The sequence below is a fragment of the Wyeomyia smithii genome, chromosome 2, assembly GCF_029784165.1.
Source record: "Wyeomyia smithii strain HCP4-BCI-WySm-NY-G18 chromosome 2, ASM2978416v1, whole genome shotgun sequence".
Classification (NCBI taxonomy): domain Eukaryota; kingdom Metazoa; phylum Arthropoda; class Insecta; order Diptera; family Culicidae; genus Wyeomyia; species Wyeomyia smithii.
The window spans coordinates 192,895,203-192,902,200 of NC_073695.1; positions in this window are offsets into that span (position 1 = coordinate 192,895,203).

Genomic DNA, 6,998 nt, shown 5'->3' on the forward strand with positions numbered 1-6,998 from the left:
TATATATATATATATATATATATATATATGTATATATATATATATATATATATATATATATATATATATATATATATATATATATATATATATATATATATATATATATATATATATATATGTATATATATATACATATATATATATATATATATATATATATATATATATATATATATATATATATATATATAAATATATATATATATATATATATATATATATATATATATATATATATATATATATATATATATATATATATATATATATATATATATATATATATATATATATATTTGGCAGAGCTGTATGCCACCACGGGTCGGTATTTGGCGATTACCGTAGGCCACGGAAGTGCTCACTGCAAGCAAGCAGTCCCGGACCATCAGCGAGAGCTAGCCTAGGTTGTGGTGAGACTCAGGCATTGGGCCGCCGAATTCTCGCAAAAGCCACATTATCCGGAAGCAGCTCTGACGGAGCGAATAGTGCCGCTCCCACCACCGTCTCTCCAGCTCAAAAACCTGGATGAAATCACCGAGAGGTGCGATATTGCACAGGCCCTCAAGGAGAAGTGCGGAGTGGAAGTAGCCACTGAGGTAATTCGCCTCCGTAAGTGTCCAGCGGGGACCCAGGTGGCCACTTTCCGGCTTGCATCGGCCGATGCAACTCTGGCCCTGAAGACAGCCCAACTTAAGGTTGGCTGGTCAGTATGTCCCCTGAGCATACTCCAGCAGCCGGACGTTTGCTTCAGGTGTTTCGAGGGAGGACACAAGTCCTGGACCTGCAAGGGGCCCGATAGGAGCCAGTTATGTGGGCGTTGTGGTGGTGCTGGCCATAAAGCTAAAGACTGCGGGGAGCCTCCCAAGTGCTTGGTATGTACTGGAAAACGGGACGCCAAGCACTTTATGGGAGGCCCACGGTGCCCAGCCGGTAAGGCGGCCACGAAACCACGGGCGTGAGGGTGACACAAGTGAACCTGAACCATTGCTATGCGGCACAGCAGCTGCTATACCAAGCAGCGTCTGAGTCGCGGTCGGACATCGCAATCGTATCGGACCCCTACTGCATTCCTCCCGGAAACGGTAAGTGGGTTGCAGATAAGTCCAGTACGGCGGCCAAATGCACGACCAGCAAGTTCCCGGTTCAGGAGGTTGTGTCAACCTCAAATGAAGGATAGGCGGTTGCCAAGGTGGACGGAGTGTTCTACTGCAGTTGTTATGCTCCGCCGCGTTGGTCTATCGGAAGGTTCACCCAGATGGTCGATTTGTTATCTATGGAGCTTACGGGACTAACACCCTTAGTAGTGGCGGGTGACTTCAACGCTTGGGCTGTTGAGTGGGGAAGCCGCCGCACGAACCGGAGGGGTCAGATCTTGTTGGAAACTTTGGCAAAGCTCAACCTAGATCTGGCCAACGTTGGAACCAAGTGTACATTCAGCAGAAATGGTGCGGAGTCGATCATCGACGTGACGTTCTCCAGCCCAGGACTGATCGTGAACTGGAGGGTAGACGATGGCTACACCTATAGTGACCACCAGTCGGTCTGCTATAGCGTAATCCATAACGTGAGGCGGCAGGCGACGGGTAGAGCCAATACTCCGACCGTCCGCGGGTGGAAGACATCGCATTTCGATGCCGAGGTATTTGCAGAAGCAATGAGAAGAGAGCGCGAGGAGGGCAGTTGGCTCCGCCCGAGTGCTGACCAATTAGTTGCCACATTATCGCGGGCGTGCTACGCCACCATGCCTAGGACCCGCCAACCTAGGAATGGTAAGTCACCGGTATACTGGTGGACCGACGCGATAGCGGACCTTCGTAGCGCGTGCCTCCGTGCAAGACGGATGCTGCAACGTGCACGTCCCGATGCACAGAGGGTAGAGCGCCGTGTAGTATTCGGATCTGCAAGATCGGCGCTTAAAAGTGCGATAAAGGCGAGCAAAAGGGCCTGCTTCGATAGGCTATGCGCGAGTGCCAATACGAATCCGTGGGCCAACGCCTACAGAGTCGTAATGGCGAAGACCAAAGGCGTGTTGGCGCCTGCAGAGCGATCACCAGCGATGCTGGAGCGTATCATCGAGGGACTCTTTCCACGCCACGAGCCAAATGCTTGGCCTCCGGTTGCTGAGTCTCACGTCCGACGTTCCAGTATCTCAGACACAGACCAGGGATGGTCGGCCAACCTGCCGGGCATCCAATCCGTGAAAGACGGCAGCCGTGCCGAGGTTGTAGAGGAGGTAAGGGTTACGAATGAGGAACTCATCGTGATCGCCAACTCCCTAAAGGTGAGCAAGGCACCGGGACCGGATGGAATCCCGAACTTGGCCATCAGGACGGCCATGAAAGTGGCCCCCGATCTATTTCGAGCAGTCATGCAGAAGTGCCTGGATGACTGCCTCTTTCCGGACAGGTGGAAGCGACAGAGATTGGTGCTGTTGCCGAAGGCTGGGAAACCGCCAGGGGACCCATCGGCATACAGACCTATCTGTCTGCTGGACACTACGGGCAAGGTGCTTGAGAGGATTATCCTCAACAGACTGGTGAATTACACAGAGGGTGTAAACGGTCTGGCAAGTAACCAGTTCGGCTTCCGGAAAGGTAGATCCACGCTGAATGCTATTCTCTCTGTCACCAAGGCGGCAGAGGTAGCACTCCAGCGTAAGAGTTGGGGCATTCGCTATTGCGCAATCGTCACGCTTGACGTGAAGAATGCATTCAATAGCGCCAGTTGGGACTCCATAGCGCTCGCGCTTAGGAGCATCCACGTACCGGTGTCGTTGTACAAGATTTTGGAAAATTATTTCCCAGAATTGGTCAATAAGAATGGTGTTGTTTTCCACCAGGACAACGCTCGGCCTCACACATCTTTGATGACCCACCAGAAGCTACGGGAGCTCGGATGGGATGTTCTATCGCACCCACCGTATAGTCCGGACCTGGCACCGAGTGATTACCATCTCTTCAGGTCCATGCAAAACGCTCTTGGTGATACTAAGTTGGCCTCAAAAGGGGCTTGCGAAAACTGGCTGTCTGAGTTTTTTGCAAATAACGAGGGGCGGTTTTATAAAGGGGAATAATAAAGTTGCATTCTGAATGGCAACAAGTTTGCGAACAAAATGGCGCATATTTGACTTAAATCGGATAATTCTAAGTAGGTTAAATACAGCGTCAAATTTCGATCAGAAATACGACATTTCTTTTTCCCCAAACCAATACATTGACATTAGACAGGCTGTCGTAATTCAACGTTACCTTGCGGTTGTGTCTTATGAACAACCAACTCAAGAGCCCTTAATTCCATTTTCTTGTTTTTTCAAAATTAGGGAAACATTGTTGTTTATTTATGGGTGCAAAAATTTTTCTTTCGAGTTTCATTTAGCAGTATGGCGTCATCTCGAAAAATGTCCTCATGCAAAATTTCAGCAATCGAGCTTCGGGATGTGAACCTTAAACTTTTTTATCAATAAAAATGCACTGACATTTCTCATAAAGAAGTTCAATTGTTTCGCATGAAATTACCAAAATCAAATTTTTTTCGAAGCCAAATGTCTTAGTAATGCGGGAAACTTCAAGATCTGGTGTTGTCTTGAGAAAAAAAAAACAAATTGTGAAAAATCGACCTTCTGGGAGAGTCTTCCAGTTCGGAAACTTTCTGACTCCCGGAAAAGTCGATCTTTAAAATCATTTTCAACACCACATCTCGAAGTTTCATACATTTCTAAGACATTTGATGTCGAAAAAATGTTTGGAAATCACAAATTTCATGCTTTTTTCCATCGGTAAAAAAGTGAAACTTGGATCGCTTTGCGGCACGACTTCCGCAAGTCCGATTGCAAAGGCTAAGGTAATCTTTGCCAAAGACTTGCAATACTTAAGTTTCCGTTGGTGCGGAGAAAATAACGACCACCTCTAATCAAGTCCGTTGCTAGATAGATTTTATCGAACAAATTCTACTTAAGCCTATTCTACTAGTAGACCGGAGAGAAACCAATTTCTTTCCCAATTTTTCTCACTGTACCTATTTCTCTTGTTTTTTTCTCGACTCTGTCCCTGTCACCTATAGTTACCAAAAAGGGGTAAATTTATCGCTTTTTTGTTATTACCTACTTATTTCGCTGTTACGCGGACGTTGTTGTTTCTCTCACGGGGAACAAGGTGTCTAGTATCAGCACTGTATGCCGGCGAAGGAATTTTGGGAAAATATACTATTTCACACTTTACACCGGAATATTGAATCTATCTGATTGTCTGTCTGTCTGTTTGAACGGAATTTTGGGTGTGGAAAGTGGCTGCTGCACGATTGAGCTGGAAATTTAGATGGTTTCTTGTAAGGGGACTTTTTCCCAGGAGACGAAACTTGTGAGACCTATCTCTAAACGAAAGCCGATAAAACTCAAGTGAAAAGTTACGAATTTTACGCTGCAAGTAAAAAGGATGCGGGTATCTATGAACTTGTCTTTATAGATAAACTCTTCCGCAAGACGAAAATTAGGTAGAGCTGCTGCACTGCCTGTGATCGCATAATTGTAACATTCGACATTTTATGGATTTCGTGCTTTTTATTGGGAAATGCTTAGAATAGTATGTACTTTTTACATCTGGAAAAATATGCTTATGTTTGTGTGAAAAAAGTCGTAAAAAATACCAAGTTGTTTTGTCACATAGCGTAAATAACCGCATAATTGTCACACTACTTAACTTTTTCAACTTTTTTGTCGAAAAAGTTTCCATCCAAATCCACATCTGCATCCTTTGGAACTCGGAAGTTATTCTGGTCCGGTAACCAACCACCGGTGATCCGTTTCTGATGTTCAGCTCATGCTTGTTGAATACATGAAAAACTTCTTTTTCCATGTGATATATTCCAAAAGTAGCTTGAAAGTGACGGCATAAATGTATCATGGCAAAAATTTCAACCAATTTGACTTCAAAAGTAATATTCAATGTATACATAGTGTAAAGTAGTGCTTTCTTCATGATACTAAGTTTAGTTAAAGTGTCTATTTGCGAGAATATATTAGTAACAATGCATTTAAGGTCAAAATATAAAAGTGCGAATTGCTCGAACAACCAATTTTGCAAATGTTACAAATATGCGATTATGGGCAGTGCAGTTGTCGTAAAAAATATAGGACCACAGACAAATAGGCGTGCCACTCGATGACGATTTCATCGACCAGAAAAATAACGATAATTTTGAAATTTTGCTTAGTGAGCAAAAATGCCGCTAGCGTAGCTAGTGTAAGCAAGCATGCACATTCATTATCAAAGACAAAAACCATGAGTTATGCCGCTTGTGTTGGTTTAAGCAAGCATGCGCACTAGACTGGCACACGGTTATATGGGAAAAAGCGATGGTGTTATTTTTTCGCCCCCATGCACTTTTCGTGTTCCTTATGGGTCCTATAATAACTGTGTAACTTTTCAGATCGATCGGTGAAACGCCAGATTTGCGCCCGATTTTTAAAGCTTCCATACGATTTTATATGAGAAAACCCACTTTTTCAAAACTTTTTCTATAGAGATGTCCAGTTGGCTTCTAAAAATATATCAATACATGATATTTATAGGAAATTTTCCTGGGAAAAACTCTTCTGAAGACCGCAAGGCGCTACCTTGCTTGTGAAAAAAGATATTCACCCCAGACTGATTGAATATCTGACGAACGGCTCACCATTGAATTTTACTAGCAATACTGCTGCAGCATGCTGCTGTTGCAAATATCGCTTGAATTTATCTTGGAGGCTTTCCCGAAGATACTATGAGCAAAAATCACACTTTGAAAATTAATTCCACGCGAAATTATTTCTCATACCTAAGCAAGTTTGCAATAGCAGCATGTTGTAGCAGTGTTGCTGGAAAATTTCAATGGTGAGCCGTCCGTCAGACATTCAATCAATTTGGGGTGAATAGCTGTTTCTACAAGCATCGTAGCGCCTGACGGTCTCCAGGAGAGTTTTTTCCAGGAAAATTTCCTACAAATATCATGTTTTGATATTTTTTTAAGAGTCAACTTGACATCTCTAGAGAATAAGTATTGAAAAAGTGGATTTTCCCATATAAAATCGTATGGAAACTTTAAAAATCGGGCGCAAATCGGGCGTTTCACCGATCGATCTGAAAAGTTACACAGTTGTTATAGAACCCATAAGGAACACGAAAAGTGCATGGGAGTTAACTTTTTTTTGTCCCACCCTAATGCGCACCAATTAGTAAAGACAAAAACCGTTTTACGAAAATAAGTTAGTAGGCAATAAGCTCACATGGTGACGCATGAGTGTACCGTTTCGAATAAAGATGAAGATTTTTCAGGATTTTTGTTCGAAGAGGCACGTCTGTTTGTCTGTGATAGGACTTTGAATGGGTAAATTTACAAGCAGGCGAATTCGAAAAAGAATTTTGCCCTTTTTTAATCGCACGGAAGTCTCATGAAATTCTGGTTCGAGTTGATCAGCTCTCATTACAGTCGGGACATTATAGGATCGCATCAAGAGTGAAATTCGCGAATTTTTAGTACTCCATTTCTGTGTTCTATTGCCTCGCCAATGTCTTCTTTGTTTTCGTCCGGGTACCTTCCACGAGTGCTTATTCGTCCGCTTTTAAGAAGACTGCGATGTAAGTCATTGGCTTGCGACACAGCCCGACACGGGGCGCTCACATTTTCAGAGCACTTCTTTGAGTCATTAGTGCGTTCTTCCTTTCACCCTTTACTTCATTTTCAATTTTGGCGAATTCCACGTTTCTATTCGGTCAAGATGGTTACCTTCGAGGTAAATTACCGGCGTAAAAAGCCCTATTTTCGAAAGAGCAATTTTTTTAAAACTCTACTCAAAATTCAGGATAAAAAATCCTGTCCTTTTGAAGAACCATAAAAAAACTCTAATTAGAGTTCCACTAAGCATTAAGACTCACATGGAGATCAAACACCACATTGAACTTAGGGAATTAATTTTAAGCTCCGTTCGGATAAGTGAAAACAAGTTTGAAAAAAGCCTTTTT